This window comes from Perissodus microlepis, chromosome 14 (assembly GCF_051167445.1).
Source record: "Perissodus microlepis isolate ML-2025 ecotype Zambia chromosome 14, ASM5116744v1, whole genome shotgun sequence".
NCBI classification, from domain to species: Eukaryota; Metazoa; Chordata; class Actinopteri; order Cichliformes; family Cichlidae; genus Perissodus; species Perissodus microlepis.
In genome coordinates, this window is record NC_140474.1 from 7499827 (window position 1) to 7517458 (window position 17632).

Below are 17632 nucleotides of genomic sequence, written 5' to 3' on the forward strand. Positions count from 1 at the left end.
GGATATTCGAGAGGAATATTTCTGGGTGCTGGATTGTTTAGTGCCAGCCAGTGCGTGCAAAGCTGTTTTAAGGTTAGAAGAACTGATTAATTTACATATATTCTCTGATGAAAAAGTAAACATAACCAGATGCTTTAAGAGATTATGCCCTTTGGTATACCTTGGTATTGCGCTAGAAATGTGTTTAATTTATGGTGAGAGAAAGTATTTTAATTAGAGCAGTTAAACAACTGCAAAATGTAATTTATACCAAGCTACAGTGTATAATCTGCAGATCTGCAGTGCTTAGCATTTTATTGAGCATGGAATGATATGCCCCACAACCCATTTCACATCCAGGAGAGGTGTGACCTCTATGCTCCCCCCCCCAAATCTGCTGGTGGACACTTGTAATGAAACAGAACCAGTGAGCTTTTTCTTTACTACTTTCCACACTTTGATCAAATATTTCTAGTTATTCATTTGATACAAATACACATGAACTTGAAAATTAATTGGACATATTTTTTGTTCAAGACGTTTTAAAAGTTTTTAGAGTTCAGCTGTCTCCTTGATTGTCTCGAATCAGCAACTCTAAACAAATGAAAGCAGTAATTATAGTTTGGGGTGAGCGACATAACCTCAAAATGATATCATGCTATTTCAAGGAAATTTGCCAACATGTTATCAGTAATTGCAGCTTCCAGGCAGCAGCATTTATTAGTGCAAATAAAATGAAGGACAATATTCTTGCATTTTTTTTAGTAATGTGCTTTGCAGGAGGTTGTTGAAGTAGCTCCATTTTTACTAAATCATAATGAGAGGCTACCATGTGGCTCTCACTGTCAGATGTGCCTAGACCTGACCGATTATCATGTGTGCTAGGGAACATAAACACAGGGTAGCACTTTTCAAGACTTTGGGTGCCTTGAAAAGCGCTATATAAATCCAATCCATTATTATTATTATTATTATTGATATTGTAATATTACACTTAAATTTAAAGAAATATACCAGTAGGATTGCAGATGATATGATATGGCACAGCGCTAATTAAAATATTCAGGGCTAAAATTTCAATATGACCTTTGTTATACTGTCATCTAGGTGGATGGTAGAGCTGGAATACATAGATAAGACACTAGATTTCCAACATTCATTAGAGTTGGTGCATTTTACATTACAATAGTGACTTTTTCAACTAATATATAGTTGAACACTCATTTTACATTCATCAGGAAATTTTGTGAAGATCCGTTGATGGGTGTCTATGCTGTTTATTCTAAAATGTGTTGACTTTGCAGAACTCCTTTTGGGAATGCTTTTTAAAAAACTGGAGATCAAAATGCTGTTAGAGCCATTTACTCATGAAGTACATCCTTTACAAGGTTAGACACTATTAATGTTTTTTTTTTCTTAAATATAATCATTCACACTAACCTCAGACAAAAATAAAATATTTACATTTATTTTTCAATTGCTTTACTTTCTTAATAGAAGGCCTGAGAAGGCACCACACTGACTGAATTCACAAAGAAAACTTGAATGTTTTTGTATTTTGTTGTTCACCTCGCTGCTAAAAACACAGTGTGAACTAAAGCAAGACTTTTATCAGTATAAGTTACTAGCATAAAAGCAAAAAGATAAACAGGAAAACAGGCTCTCTTTATCTTACTGAACTTTATAAATATGACATGTTCAAAGATCCCTTGAGAAATGTGCACCACTCAGAGAAGTGGGAGACAGGGGAATACATTTCAAATGGCCTAGTATGCGCAGAGAGTATATCTTTTTGGAAAATTGAGTTGAAAATCATTAACATGACAAATTTTTCAAGTCTTACAGTTTAACGATGAAGGGTTTACCCTGCCACTATAACTGTTCTTTCTGAAGCAACAGTCTTATTTGAAGGAAATTAACATATTTATGACTCAGCTTTCATTTTGATGGGGGGAATAAAGGTTTTCTCCAGGATGAAGATGACCTTTTTTATATAGCAAGGTATAATCTAGCCTACATTAGTTGGTGGACATAACTTAATGTTTTAGTTGTTGCTACATAAGTAAAAATATATCTTGAAGACAGCTCTTTGTTTACTTTGTCTTTTACTTTGTAGTTTTTTTTTCTCAATTTGTTTAAATATTTCAAAATTTGTTCAAAATGGATAACAGGACCAGAAGGCTAATATGGTACATTAGCAACTTTAATGGTCAGGTTTTGCCTGAAACCCTGGCGCTTTGATTGAGGGATGTTAACTTAAGACTGGTCTCCCACTGGGCTTGTAATACACTGGCAGAAAACCCACATAACTATTCTTTGTAATGAACTAAATGAGGTGGTTCAAAACCCAAAACAAAACACATAGTGTCTAATTATCACTATTTTCCCCCACTACCTTCCATTATTTCTTTTGTTTTCCATGTATTGTTTTTTCATTTGAATTATATTTAAAGTTTGATGTCATTCCCTTTTAATGATGTTTGTTAACTTCATGAATCATTCATCCATCTATCCATAATGGGGAGGCAGGTGAGTGGGATAAGTCATAGGGTGAGGTGCAAGGTACATCTTGGCCATGTTGCAAGTCCATCACAGAACCCAGACAGACAACCAGTCATGCTCAGATTCACACCTGTGGCCAATTTAAAATCACCAGGGAACTTAACAAGCATGTCTTTGCACTGTGGGAGAGAGCAAGAGTACCCGGGAAAAATCCCACAGTCACAGGAAGAACATGCAAACTCAACACAGAAAGGCCCCAGCCAGCAGGTTGCTTTGAAGCATAACCTTGTTGCTGTGGGGTGACAGTATACTTACCACTACACTACTGTGCTTATTATGAATACGCATGTTAAATAATCCAGATCAGAAATCCTGATTAGTATTTTTGCCATACTTGGCAGGCTTCTTGATGCTACGTGCTTCCTTGCAAATGTCTGCTGAAGGTCATTTTAATGTTGGAGTTACTACAGAGCCCATCTAGAGATTAAACTAACATTGAAAACAATATAGGAATAATATGTGATTGTACTGGTTGTATTGCATTAAGTTTAACTTTATACTTTGTCAAATATATTGTCAATCTTCTCCTAAAAAAACAAAATGGTACTCTTTGCTTTCTGTCTATCCCAGCAGCTGCAGAGACGATAACCACTTGCAGCTTACTGCTTTCTCAGTCCAAAAACAGACATTTGAACAGCCTCAGTATGCATCTTTGCACTGATTTTAAAACAATGGTGGATTTTAACATTCAGTGCATTCATTTCATGATGATGTAAGTTTGTGGGATGTATCACATTTTTACTGTAATCATTATTTGCATAGTTATCACCAGACTGCCAAATTCTAAAAAAAAAAAAAAAAAAGCTACTTACTTAATAGGAAGGCAATGTCAAAATGAAAAATGTCTGTATGGTTGATGCCTCTCTTATCCCATGTTCCAACTCATCTTAGCTTGGCCTGAATTCTTTTACATATCTTCATATATGTGTGCCACGTTGCTCATTTGGCTTTAAAGTGTCAGTATGTTCTCAGATTCAGTCTTCTCTAAGGACATATAAGTATTTCAGGCACACACTTAATTCTCCCTTTTTCATCACAACAGCCAGGCAGCACATGTAATTTTAACACTGTGAAAGGAGGTAGCTCCATTCAGGTGTGCACTATCTCATGGTGAAGACAATAATTGCCTGTGCTCCTCTTTCCTTTGGTAATTGTCTTTTGATTGAGGTCATCGGGACAATTAAAACCATTGAGGGGTGAATAGTGGCAGCCAGAGACTTTAGAAAGCAATGCTAGGTGGTAGAAAGGATGAACAAAATGTACAGAAGAGATAATTGTGTGTGGGAAGACCTAGTGAAGTCAGGATGAAACTCGCCGTGCTTTATCACAATCTATTAATTCTATGCCTTTTTCAAAAATCTGTTAGGGTAATAGGAGAGTGTTCACAGGAGTGCAGTTTTCTATTTTTAAGAAGTTATACGTCTGTTATGTAAAGTAGTCACTCAGATTTCAGATCAAGTGACAGAAAGCTGTTTCTTTTTTTATTAACAACAGACACTTCAGTGCCAAAGGCCAGGATAAAATGAACTCGAATCTGTTGAAGTCAATTTAACGTGAAGTACCTCTTACCTTGATGTCACTCGGCAGTAATGGAAACATCTACTTTGTTTTTACAGTAGGATTTTAAAACGTCAGTTGAGTATATTAGAACATAAAACTTTACAAATTAGCAAAGCTTGAAGGTTTACCTATAGTTGAATACTTCCATTTCACTATGCATAATAATGCATTATGCACATGTGGGTTTTTTTAGAAGCAAAATATAAAGAAATAACAGTGAAGAGTTTTATATGTAAGTGTGTGTGTGTGTGTGTGTGTGTGTGTGTGTGTGTGTGTGTACACACAAATTATATACATATGCATATGTGTAAGTGTATTGTGTAGGTCTGAAAAATTAAATTTATTTTAAGAACAAATTAAGATATTTTTCTTTAATTATACAAAATTATAAAAACTGTTTTGATTAAAATTTTATTTTTTCCCCTCTGTGCTCATTTAAAATAAAACATTTTAAGAGGTGAGCCTCCAAGCATACTTTGCATTTTTATATTGAATTAGGCTGGATGATAATTATTATTAGTTGTTGTTATTGTTATTATCATTATTGGTGCCTTTGAAAGCTGACATTTAAATAAAATAAAGTAAGTGCTTTGAGGCGTGATGAGGCGTTGTGATTTGGTGCTATATAAATAAAATTGAATTGATTAAAAAATGTGTACAGAACAAATGCAGAGTGACATTTAAATGCTTGAATTTTACTTTTAGAAATTTGTGTTTTTTGTTTTAAAATAACATTTACATGTAACCTAAAGGGTAGACCTAGAGCTGGAGAGGGGCTCAACTGCCATGATTCTTAGACATAAATTCATTTTAGTTAAATCTAGCTATTCTTTGTAATTGTGCATGAGAAGAAAGTGGGTAGAAATAATATTTTCGTATTTTGGTAGTCATGATTTCAAGACTACCAAAATAACTTTAGCTGCATTAATCATGATTTCACATAAACCCGTAGTACCAGAAGAGGTAGCAGCTTATTGCGACTTTAGGGCATAGCATAGATATAAAACGGATTAGCAAAAATATTCGTAAATACCAACTTTTGATTTTTGTAATTGTGCCAGTATGTTAACAGGGCAAATGACCACATCTTAACTGCAGTTGCTCGCAGCAGACATTATGATGTTGGGGGGAAAAAAAGGGGGGGGGGGGGGGACACCTGCTCATACTTCTGAATTAACTGAAATAACAAGTGGTTTTGCAAGAAGATTGTGAACTATTATTGAAATCATTTCATTTGCATAGATTTCTGCTTGGATTTCCTCAAGACCACGAAATGAAAATAGAATTTAAAACAAAAGTAAATTGCGTTTAGAAATATACATTATTATTACTCAGCGGAGAAAGCTTTGTAATGCGAGGATGTCATCTCTGATCTTTGGGAATGTTCATGAGCACTATTGTTCCATACACATTGCCTGTAGTTCTAATCAAAAACAACAGCACACTGATTAGGAACATTCATGTTGTTTTTGTTAAATTTACACCTTTCTCCATCAACGTGAGATTGAGTTGAAGCTGAGACTGATTAGAGTGGAAAAAATGCTTTTCTTTAAATTTTATTTATACAGTGCCAGATCACAACAACAGTTGCCTCAAGGCGCTTTATATTGTAAGATAAACCCTACAATGTGTCACTCGATTAGAATTTGTAGTGACAGATTTTTGTCCTTCTAATTTTGCCCTGTATACAGTGGAATCTACAGCAAACAGTAGTGATCTTTTTTAAGTTGAAGATTTAAGATTAATAAACAAGGTTTACTGTCCAGAAATTACAGCTGTTTTTCTAGTCCCCCATTGGCAGAGGCTCAAACGTAAATGGACAGTTGTTTGAATTCAATGAAGAAGGTAAACTAATGAAACCTCTGGATGTTAGTGCCACATTTATACTTATTGGTAGCTGTTCCCTGGAACTCGCAGTATAACATACATAGAAAAGTTGATGCAGTGAAGGAGGCAAAGCAGGTCATCTCTTAATTGGAAGGTTGTTGGTTCGATCCCTGGCTGTTCCAGCCTGCATCCCATGTTTATACAAGATACTAACCCCTACATAGCATAGAATAAAAAGTGTTTATATAACTGGGTGAATGAGGCACGTTGTATAAGCATTGTGAGTACTCAGGTAGAGCTGAAAAGTGCTATATTAGAACTCGATTTACCATATACTGGAGAACTCAGGAATATCAAAAAGACTGAAAGACCACAAAAGACAACTAAAGTTAGTTAAGAAAAACCCCTGCACGACAATTTCACAAGTCAAGAACACTCACTGTCAAGTTCTACAATCTAGAGAGTCCAAAGAAACAGTTTTATAGCAAGGTGAAAACTAGTTTTTACATTAAGAACAAAAAAGTCAGATTAGACTTTGCTGGCTGCAGTGACGTGGCCTAGCAGAGCGTCTTTGGGGAAAAAGCAGCATTTGGTGATATCCATGGGATCTAAACTTCAAGCAGTCATTGACTGCAAGGATTAAAATGCTTTTTTTTTAATAATGATATTTATTTAATATTATACAAAATAAAATATGGAATTATTTTATGTGTTTAGTGTGTTATATTTCAAACTATCTTTGTCTAATCACTTTTAAACCTCTAAAAATGTCGGTCAGTGGAAAATAAATAGGTGTAACTCATAAACAGATAATGCAACCCTTTGGTTAAAAGCCACATATTCAACCACTTTAAAACATATTAATGTTAGTCTCGTCCGTTCCCAGAATACACAATTGAAGTTTCACATATATTTTTAATATTGCAACAAATAATGATAATGTTAATTTTTCTGAAACATGACTGGTACTCTGGTTTGCATTTCTAACAGTTCATTTAAGGAAGAACAGCAAGGACCAGCCTGTGTAATCTCGCGAGTAGATTACACAGGCCTGAATAAAAAAATAAGTGTTTATTCTAAATGTAACTGATTGTTTTGCTTTTAAATGTAGCAAATTTCTCAACACGGGCGTTGTTTTAAACATGTGGATAAAGATTTTGTCAGTGTGTCAAAATCCAGATTTCAGCTGTACAGAGTAGCAGCTTGGCAAGTGGCTTGTGTGTTAGCAGTTTTTCCTATGGTTAATGGACTGTGGTAAAGTCCATATTTCATTGTGTTCACAGGATCAGAAAATAAATATTTATGACAACAGGTTTATTGTGAATTCGGCTGTATTAAGGAGAGAAGGAAAGAGTGGAGGAGAGACACAAACAGATGCAAATGAATGAAACAGAAACCCAGCTGAGTTTAGCTGCACTCAAGCACTTAGAATGACATAAAATGAGAGAAATACATACCCCATACTACTATTGATTATAAACTGGACATTAACATTTTCAAAATTCATTGTTCTCCCTCAGCATTTGATTTCCATCAGACCTAAGAACACTGACGCTAATTTGCTGTCACTTAACCCTTCTTTGATACACTGATTTTCAAAAAAAATTAAAGGATTTGAGCATTTGGCTCAGGTCAGCGTCACTACCAGTGGTATGAGGTGATACAGCACCTGGACCCTACAGAGGTTGCACAGGTAGTCCAACTCATCCAGGTTTCCTTTTGTTTGTTTATTTATTTGGGGCAGGGGCTTCAGTTACTTCAATTACAGCCTCAATTTAAAAATCATAGTGCTTTTTGCTACTAACAGCATCACATCTAACATGTGTGTTTACCACACGCTATTATGCTCTGCTTAGCACTAATATAGGAACACCTAAGCAATGAGGAGACTGGACACCTTTTAAGGTCAACTACCATTAGTTACCTACTTTAGTTTAAGGCTTGAATGTCATAAAAACCTCACAATGCAATGGAATTTTATTCCACTGGAACCTTTAAAGCTGAAAATCTAAAATGTAGTTATATCTGGATTGTTTGATTTAAAATCTACTGTAGTGGTGTACAGAGGCAAAAGTAGAAAACTTGTCTTATTCTTCAAATACTTACACACCTGACTGTATATTAACTAATTCAGTTTTTGTTTTTTCTGATGCTGTCATGGTGCACATCAAGACTTGAAACCTGATGTCATGAAGTGACCTTTCTGGATTCATTATCATTCATTCATTCATTATTTCAGCCTTTCTGGAGCCAAACCAGTGAGACTGGTTTGAATGACAATGAATGACAATGACAATGCAGGCTCGGATGATGGTATTTTTGCATATTGTATCAAAATGAGTCTTATTTTAATGTAGCTCTATGATTCAGGGATTGTCCCCATGTCCCAGTGAAGGCATTGTGGATGCTGTTCATGTGTCAGGAGTAATGTTATGGCTATAGCAGCTCCAGGATTTGTCTGTAGATGACGTCACCATTATAGTCTAACTGTCTGTTCGTTTGTGAACAAGACGGTGATCAGATTTACTTGTTGATGATATTGGTCAGGATTGGCTGATAATAGATGTTATGGTATCAGCATTATAATTTGTATTTGTATCATAATGCAGGAAAAGAATGATAGTGGAGTGTAATGTGACTGTGGTCTTGATAGTCTTCATCTTAAGTTGCTTACTATTGTAGTTAGTGCAGATACATTTTTAGCATTGTATTCCACAGTCACTCACAACATTAAAATCACAGACTGGTGAAGTGTACTATTCTTTTCACAAACCGTAGATCTTCTTCTGAATATAATTTGTTGGGCTTCAGAGCTTTAATAGTAAAAACAGGAGATAAATCAAAATTTTACACTGACTGTGACTATTGTACAACAAAATCACCGAAAATATGAGTTAATTCAATTCAATTCAATTTTATTTATATAGCGCCAAATCACAACAAAAGTCGCCTCAAGGCGCTTCATAGATACAGAGAAAAACCCAACAATCATATGACCCCCTATGAGCAAGTACTTTGGCGACAGTGGGAAGGAAAAACTCCCTTTTAACAGGAAGAAACCTCCGGCAGAACCAGGCTCAGGGAGGGGCGGCCATCTGCTGCGACCGGTTGGGGTGAGAGAAGGAAGACAGGATAAAAGACATGCTGTGGAAGAGAGACAGAGGTTAATAACAGATATGATTCAATGCAGAGAGGTCTATTAATACATAGTGAGTGAGAAAGGTGACTGGAAAGGAAAAACTCAATGCATCTTGGGAATCCCCCGGCAGCCTACGTCTATTGCAGCATAACTAAGGGAGGATTCAGGGTCACCTGGTCCAGCCCTAACTATATGCTTTAGCAAAAAGGAAAGTTTTAAGCCTAATCTTAAAAGTAGAGATAGTTTCTGTCTCCCGAATCCAAACTGGAAGCTGGTTCCACAGAAGAGGGGCCTGAAAACTGAAGGCTCTGCCTCCCATTCTACTTTTAAATACTCTAGGAACAACAAGTAGGCCTGCAGAGCGAGAGCGAAGTGCTCTAATAGGGTGATATGGTACTACAAGGTCATTAAGATAAGATGGGGCCTGATTATTTAAGACCTTGTATGTGAGGAGCAGGATTTTGAATTCAATTCTGGATTTAACAGGAAGCCAATGAAGGGAAGCCAAAACAGGAGAAATATGCTCTCTCCTTCTAGTCCCTGTCAGTACTCTTGCTGCAGCATTTTGGATTAGCTGAAGGCTTTTCAGTGAGTTTTTTGGACATCCTAATAATAATGAATTACAGTAGTCCAGCCTGGAAGTAATAAATGCATGAACTAGTTTTTCAGCGTCACTCTGAGACAGGATATTTCTAATTTTAGAGATGTTGCGCAAATGGAAGAAAGCAGTCTTACATATTTGTTTAATATGTGCGTTGAAGGACATGTCCTGGTCAAAAATGACTCCAAGGTTCCTCACAGCGTTACTGGAGGCCAAGGTAATGCCATCCAGAGTATGAATCTGGTTAGATACCATATTTCTAAGATTTTCAGGGCCGAGTACAATAACCTCAGTTTTATCTGAATTAAAAAGCAGAAAGTTAGCGGCCATCCAGGTCTTTATGTCTTTAAGACATTCCTGCAGTTTAACTAATTGGTGTGTGTTATCTGGCTTCATGGACAGATAGAGCTGGGTGTCATCTGCATAGCAGTGAAAATGTATGCTATGTCTTCTAATGATGCTGCCTAAGGGAAGCATGTATAATGTAAACAGAATTGGTCCTAGCACTGAACCCTGTGGAACTCCATAATTAATTAACCTCAGTGTGTGAAGAGGACTCTCCATTTACATGCACAAATTGGAGTCTATTAGATAGATATGATACAAACCACTGCAGTGCAGTACCTGTAATACCTACAGCATGTTCTAATCGCTCTAATAGGATATTATGGTCGACAGTATCGAACGCTGCACTGAGGTCTAGCAGGACAAGCACAGAGATGAGTCCACTGTCAGAGGCCATAAGAAGATCATTTGTAACCTTCACTAAAGCTGTTTCTGTGCTGTGATGAGCTCTGAAACCTGACTGAAACTCTTCAAATAAACCATTCCTCTGCAGATGATCTGTTAGCTGTTTGACAACTACTCTTTCAAGGATTTTTGATATGAAAGGAAGGTTGGAGATTGGCCTATAATTAGCTAAGACTGCTGGGTCTAGAGATGGCTTTTTGAGTAAAGGTTTAACCACAGCCAGCTTGAAGGCCTGTGGTACATAGCCGACCATTAGAGATAGGTTGATCATATTTAAGATCGAAGAATTAATCAATGGCAGGACTTCTTTGAGCAGTTTTGTAGGAATGGGGTCTAAAAGACACGTTGATGGTTTGGAGGAAGTAATTATTGAAGTTAACTCAGAAAGATCAATTGGAGAAAAAGAGTCTAACTTAACATCAATGGTACTAAGAGTAGCTGTAGATAATATTACATCTGTGGGATGATTACTGGTAATTTTTTCTCTAATGATAAAAATTTTATTTGTGAAGAAGTTCATGAAGTCATTACTAGTTAACGTTAAAGGGATGGTTGGCTCAACAGAGCTCTGACTCTTTGTCAGCCTGGCTACAGTGCTGAAGAGAAACCTGGGGTTGTTCTTATTTTCTTCAATCAGTGATGAATAGTAAGATGTTCTGGCTTTGCGGAGGGCTTTCTTATAAAGCAGCAAACTATTTCTCCAGGCTAAATGATGATCCTCTAAATTTGTGACACGCCATTTCCTCTCCAGATTACGAGTCATCTGCTTTAGGGTACGTGTTTGAGAATTATACCACGGAGTCAGGTACTTCTGATTAGAGACCTTAGTTTTCACTGGAGCTACAGTATCCAGAGTCGTACGTAGTGAGGAGGTGAAATTATTAACAAGATAATCAACCTCTGTTGGGGTAGCGTTCAGATAGCTGCTCTGCTCTGTGTTGGTACAGGGCATTGAAGATGATAACAGTGGGTGGATTATATTCTTAAACTTAGTTACAGCGCTTTCAGAAAGACATCTACTTTGATAAAATCTACTCTCCACCGCTGTGTAATCAATTATTGTAAATGTAAATGTTATCAGGAAATGATCAGACAGGAGAGGGTTTTTAGGAAACACTGTTAAATGTTCAGTTTCTATGCCATATGTTAAAACAAGATCTAGAGTGTGATTAAAGTGGTGGGTGGGTTCTTTTACATTTTGAGAGAAGCCAATTGAGTCTAATAACAGACTAAATGCCATGTTGAGGCTGTCATTTTTAGCATCTACATGGATGTTAAAATCACCCACAATAATTATTTTATTTGAGCTCAGAACTAAATTAGATATAAAGTCTGAGAAATCAGACAGAAACTGTGTGTAAGGCCCAGGTGGACGATAGATGATAACAAGTAAGACTGGTTTCTGAGTTTCACAGCTGGGGTGGACAATGTTAAGCATCAGGCTTTCAAATGAATTAAAAGTCTGTCTTGGTCTTTCATTAATTAATAGGCTGGTGTGAAAAATTGCTGCCACACCGCCCCCTCGGCCTGTGCTTCGAGGTTTCTGGTAGTTAGAATGACTCGGGGGTGTTGATTCATTTAAACTAACATAATCATCCTGCTGCAACCAGGTTTCTGTAAGGCAGAGTAAATCAATTTGTTGATCAATTATTAAGTCATGTACTAACAGAGACTTGGAGGAGAGAGACCTAATATTTAATAATCCACATTTCACTGTTTTACTCTTTGGTTCAGATGTGGATACTGTATTGTTCTTTCTTTTTGATTGTTTATGTTTAAGTTGTTTGTTGCTGGTTTTTAGTTTGTTTTTTGTCTTTTTGGAAGCTGACACAGTCTCTATGGAGATGGGTTTTTGGGGGGGTAGCAGGAGGAGAGAAGCTGCAGAGAGGCGTGTAAGACTGCAACTCTGCTTCCTGGTCCCAACTCTGGATAGTCATATTTTGGGGGGTTTAATAAATTTGTCCATATTTCTAGAAATGAGAGCTGCTCCATCCAAAGTGGGATGGATGCCGTCTCTCCTAACAAGACCAGGTTTCCTCCAGAAGGTTTGCCAATTATCTATGAAGCCCACATCGTTTCTGGGACACCACTCAGACAGCCAGCAATTTAAGGAGAACATGCGGCTAAACATGTCACTCCTGGTCTGATTGGGGAGGGGACCAGAGAAAACTACAGAGTCCGACATTGTTTTAGCAAAGTTGCACATCGATTCAATATTGATTTTAGTGACCTCCGATTGGCGTAACCGGGTGTCATTAAAATGTCTTTGCTGTGTTTGGCTGTATTTACTTTCAAAATGATCACTATCTGAGGCTTCACTGCTCACTTACTCAAGGCGTGGGGATTGCATGTTTGTTGGCGCGGAGGGGGCATGGTTCCTGTACCATCAGTGGAATGTCATTGGCTGATATCTTTGCTAAGCAGTAGGATACTATAAAAAAAATTTTTTTAAAAATCTGCTAAAGTTAGCAACAGTGAGATGAGCTCAAGCATGACGGTCTCTGCTGTAAAAGAGAAGGATGTCAAGTGGACAAGGTGACCTAGTATCCATTTCAAAAATGCAGGAAAAAAATCTGATTCCCAGAATAAGCCCCAGAATTGAAAACAAAATATACTTACCCAGTAAAAAAAAACTAAAACCAAAACCACAAAAAAACTTAACATGAGCACTTAAGCAGCATCAAAAAGAACCCAATCCTTCTGAGTCTCCATCAAGCAACCCACAATCACCCAAAGTTAAGCAGCATGCCCTCTGAAGACACCACAGGATGTCTGCTAGGGTCCTGTGTCCGTGCTCTGACTGATCAGATGGGTTATTGCAGGATATGAGGCACTTGCAAAATATTAGGCACCTGCCTAATATTTTATGTATGCCATAAATACTGTTAATGATCAATAGATTATGTACCCTAACTGGTTCATACTGACACATTTAGGATTCACTGGTAAACATTCACATACTGTCAACAATATGGGATCAAACATAGAAAGCCTTAAGCTTACTTTATCTAGCAAACACTAGATCACCATTGTAAATTTGCACAATTCTTTAACTTAATAGTTTTTGCTCTAATTTGCTGTATATAATTATCAAGTTTAATGAGTTTTACATGCTTTCTCTCTTCATTAGTAGAACAGGTTTTGTTTTGTTTCACCAAGCTATTCTTTTTTTTTTATTCACACTCACAAAAAGGTTAGAATTGGCACATGTAGATGCACTGTTAAATGTTAAATGAGTCACTTATTACACTGCTTCGTGTACTACGTGAGGCAGCTGCAAAAAAAAAAAAAAAGCAAAAATCTTGAAAAATGTTGCTGTTATAATTTGGTGCATGTTCTATAGTAGTGTTTTGCATTAGATTAAGACTTCTGTATGAGTTTATGGTCCTGGTGGAGTTGTGAGTAATATATGCTTTAATAGCTGTCGATGTCGGGGTGCTCCGGTTATAATGAAATAATAATGAATGTAGTTGACATGGAGACTGTGAGATGTTTAATTGATACATTGGTTCACAGTCAGGCGCAAGTAGAACGGGATGGCTTTATTTCTATTGTGGGTGCAGTCAAGGAGTCTGCTTGCCCCTGTTAGAGCAACAGCCTCAGGAAAGGAGAAACTCAGCCAGACTCTGTGACTGCAGTATACTGATAGAATACAGAAAAAATACAGAGCCAAGATTAAATTTATCAGGAAAAGACGTTTAAATGTAGACCATAACAAAGATCAACCACACCAAGAGAGAAAGCTGGTCAAAAGTAACAAAAACAGGGAGGGAGTACTACCAGCTTTGTCTCAATATGCACTGAAATATAGAGTCTGCTAGTTGCACCTAAGAACAAGAGGGAAGAGATGAGAAGCAAGTGGGGTGGGCGAAGAGAAGGCAGGAGAGAAGAGGTACAAAAGGGCATGTAATAGCCACAATGTAGACAACAGTGGTAAAACACTAAAAAACGCAACAGAGCAGAATATGTAAAGGTGCAGTTGGCAGGAGGTTTTCTAAAACAACCTGAACACTGACATGGCTCGCAGATTGATTCCTTTTGTTGCATTTGCCACCTGCTTCACCCTTAATAGTGTTATGCATACTGCTTACCTCACCCTGAGGTTCCATGTTATTTCTAAGCAGACATCTCATTGAAACGAGTGGCAGGACCAGGAACTTACCAACTAAGGGGCTCGACAACAGGACAAATAAAACACTGTCTGCCTTAAAGCAAAAAAAGAACCATGCTATAGTTTTGTTTTTTTACTTCAATCTAGTAGAGGGGGTTTGTTTTCAGCACACATTTTCTTAATGCTGCTTACTTTCTAATATAATGCAATTTTGTTCTACTGCACATTATGTGTAGGTCCATAGACACAAATGCAGGCAAAGTGGGTTGCTCAAGGGCACATTCAGTGATATTAGTTGAGGGGATTCATCTGCAGTGTATTTAGTATATATTCCAAACATTCCAATTCAGGCACCAAAAATTTAAGTCTAATCAAAAGTTCATTTCTCTAACATTCATCATTATCCCCTCTTGTAAATGGTCCAGCTTATTAGTTGTTTTTAAGAGTTTGCCTCCGCTTTAACGTTTACAAATGGCTTGTCTTGGTCAAAGGAGTGAAACGGTGGCAAGATTAATCCCAGTATTATCATGTTTTAACCTCACCCCCTGCTTTCGGATTAAAACCTCTAGAGTGTGTAACGAGACATTTTAAAGAGCTTAGTAGTTTGTCTTGGCGGAAATACAAATATATCTCTAAGCAGTGTTTTCTGTTATACTTATCTAGATTTATTTTACCACAGCAAATGCATGAATATGAACATGTAAAAGAGATCATTTAGCTGAAACATATCTAACTCCAAATTTTTCTGTACATATTATATACTTTTAAGTCCTGTAGTGTAGTATCAGAAGAGGAACCAGGATGCATATGGACAACAGATTAATAAATGGGTGAATAAAATACAACTGAGTCATTCAGCTTTTATTATTAAGTTTGTTTTAGTCTGTTTTCGGAGTTGCTTCCAGACCTCTTATGGGAAGAAGCTTGTCACTATCTGCTGTGTGGCAGGCAGGATGAGGACCCAGAAGCAGGGCTCGGAACACCGAAGGGTAAACTAAAGATGGCAGCTTTATTGCTGGAGAACCCCAGTACTTGTAGAGAAAACTAGATACATTAAACTCAAACCACAGAATTGGTGAACCCAGAACTAGGAAATACTGGGGATAGGCAGGACACACAGACAGCACATGGGAGTGATACGACGTGACAACAGCTAGAGGAAAACACAGGGCTTAATACACCAGGGAGTAACGAGGGGATGGGAAACAGGAGGGAAGCACAGCTGGGGCTAATCTGACATAATGAGATAAGGAAACAAAGCAGAATACGCTGACATAGGACACAGACTGTCAAAATAAAACAGGAAGCATGAGGCATTCACAAGGACATGGACTTGACACTGAGACAGACTGGAGAGACAGAGGGAACGTGGAGACAAGAGTGACTAGATGTAGAGCAGGGGTGGGCAACTCCAGGCCTCGAGGGCCGGTGCCCCTGCAGGTTTTAGATGTCCTTGAACCAACACAGCTGATTTAAATGGCTAAATTAGCTCCTCACCATGTCCTGAAGTTCTCCAGAGGCCTGGTAACGAACTAATCATGTGATTCAGGTGTGTTGACCCAAGGTGAGATCTAAAACCTGCAGGACACCGGCCCTCGGGACCTGGAATTGCCCACCCCTGATGTAGAGTGTGGGACACGGGAAAGTACAGCGTAGACATGGGAACCGAGAATAAACACAGGCTAAGATAAATACTAAGGGAGGAAGAACTACAATCACTAAGAACTAAAGAAAACCAAAACTGAACAACAATAAATCAAAGAATCAAATAATATAATTACAAAGTTTGAAACAGAAATACTCAGTCGCAGACCCAGAACTCTGACAAAGCTGATCCAGAGGGTTTAATCTCTATGAATCTGCTGGTAGAACCTGTGGAGGGAGCCCGTTTTTGGATGCTGACAGACATGTGATCTTGGTCGTGTTTTAAGGATTTTTAATAACTAAAACCAGAAATGTTCAGCTGGAGCCTCCATTGGCCCCCTAGCTACTCCGAGCATCCCACAGTGTCATTGCTGCAATCCCAGTCTACATCCCACAGATATAAAAAGGTGATGGGGTCGGTCAAAAAAGGAAGCATGAAAAAGATGATGATGTAAGGTTGGGATTTGGAGTAGCTTTGGAAATTCACTTAGTCCAGTATGATGATGATAATGATGATAATAATAATAATAATAATAATAATAATAATTTGACAATAATAACAATAAAAAATAATAAATAATAGAGAATAGAGTAAAGGAATAACAAAAAAGCAACAAAAACTCAACTTTAGCAATAAAAATAGTAATCGTGAACAGAAGAGGAAGGTTTTTATGCTGAAAAAAATTATCAATTGTGGTTAATAAACTATATCAGAACCATGGTTATGGTAAATTAAATAAATAATGACCTAATCTTACCTTTCATACATTTCCCACTCCAACTCACTAAAATTAATCCCAACAAATATTCCTTCAGTCATTCATTTCAGTCTAATCCAATTAGTAAAAAAAAAGAAAAAAAGAAAATAGTATAGCATATATACATATATATATACATATATATATATATATATATATATATATATATATATATATATATATATATATATATATATATATATATACATATACATATATATATATATATATATATATATATATCGTTGTATAAAAACATTTGTGGTTCTGGTACAATGTGTACATGTAATGTTACAATAAGGTTCAGCATTATCATTCTTTGATAATTACAGGAGCAAATGAATATGAGTATGATCAGTTCAGTCCACTAAATATGAGCAAAAGTCATGCTCATATTTATAAAGTTGTAAAAACTTTATAAAGTGGTCTTAATTTTTAAAAAATAGTTCTACAGGCTTTCTGAAGGTCTTTCAAAGTCTTTCTTTGGACACTGACTACTTTTTGATCACTTGCAGTCCGGTCCTTACACTTGACTACATTCAAAATAATGTTAAGTTACTTAGCACTGACCTATGAATCATTCAAGAATTACAGTAAAAGGCACCTAACTCAAGGCATGAACCACTGTTGTCTCTACACAAAACAGCCAATATAGCAAGCAACCAATTGTAAATCATATAGTTTACTTTTACCTTGCTACT

At 36.9% G+C, this 17632-nt stretch overlaps 1 protein-coding gene across 3 annotated transcripts in view; it reads left to right on the forward strand.

The window, feature by feature from the left end:
- cntn5 (contactin 5) overlaps positions 1-17632 on the forward strand; it is a 113741-nt gene that overhangs the window by 12367 nt on the left and 83742 nt on the right. The window lies entirely within an intron of this gene.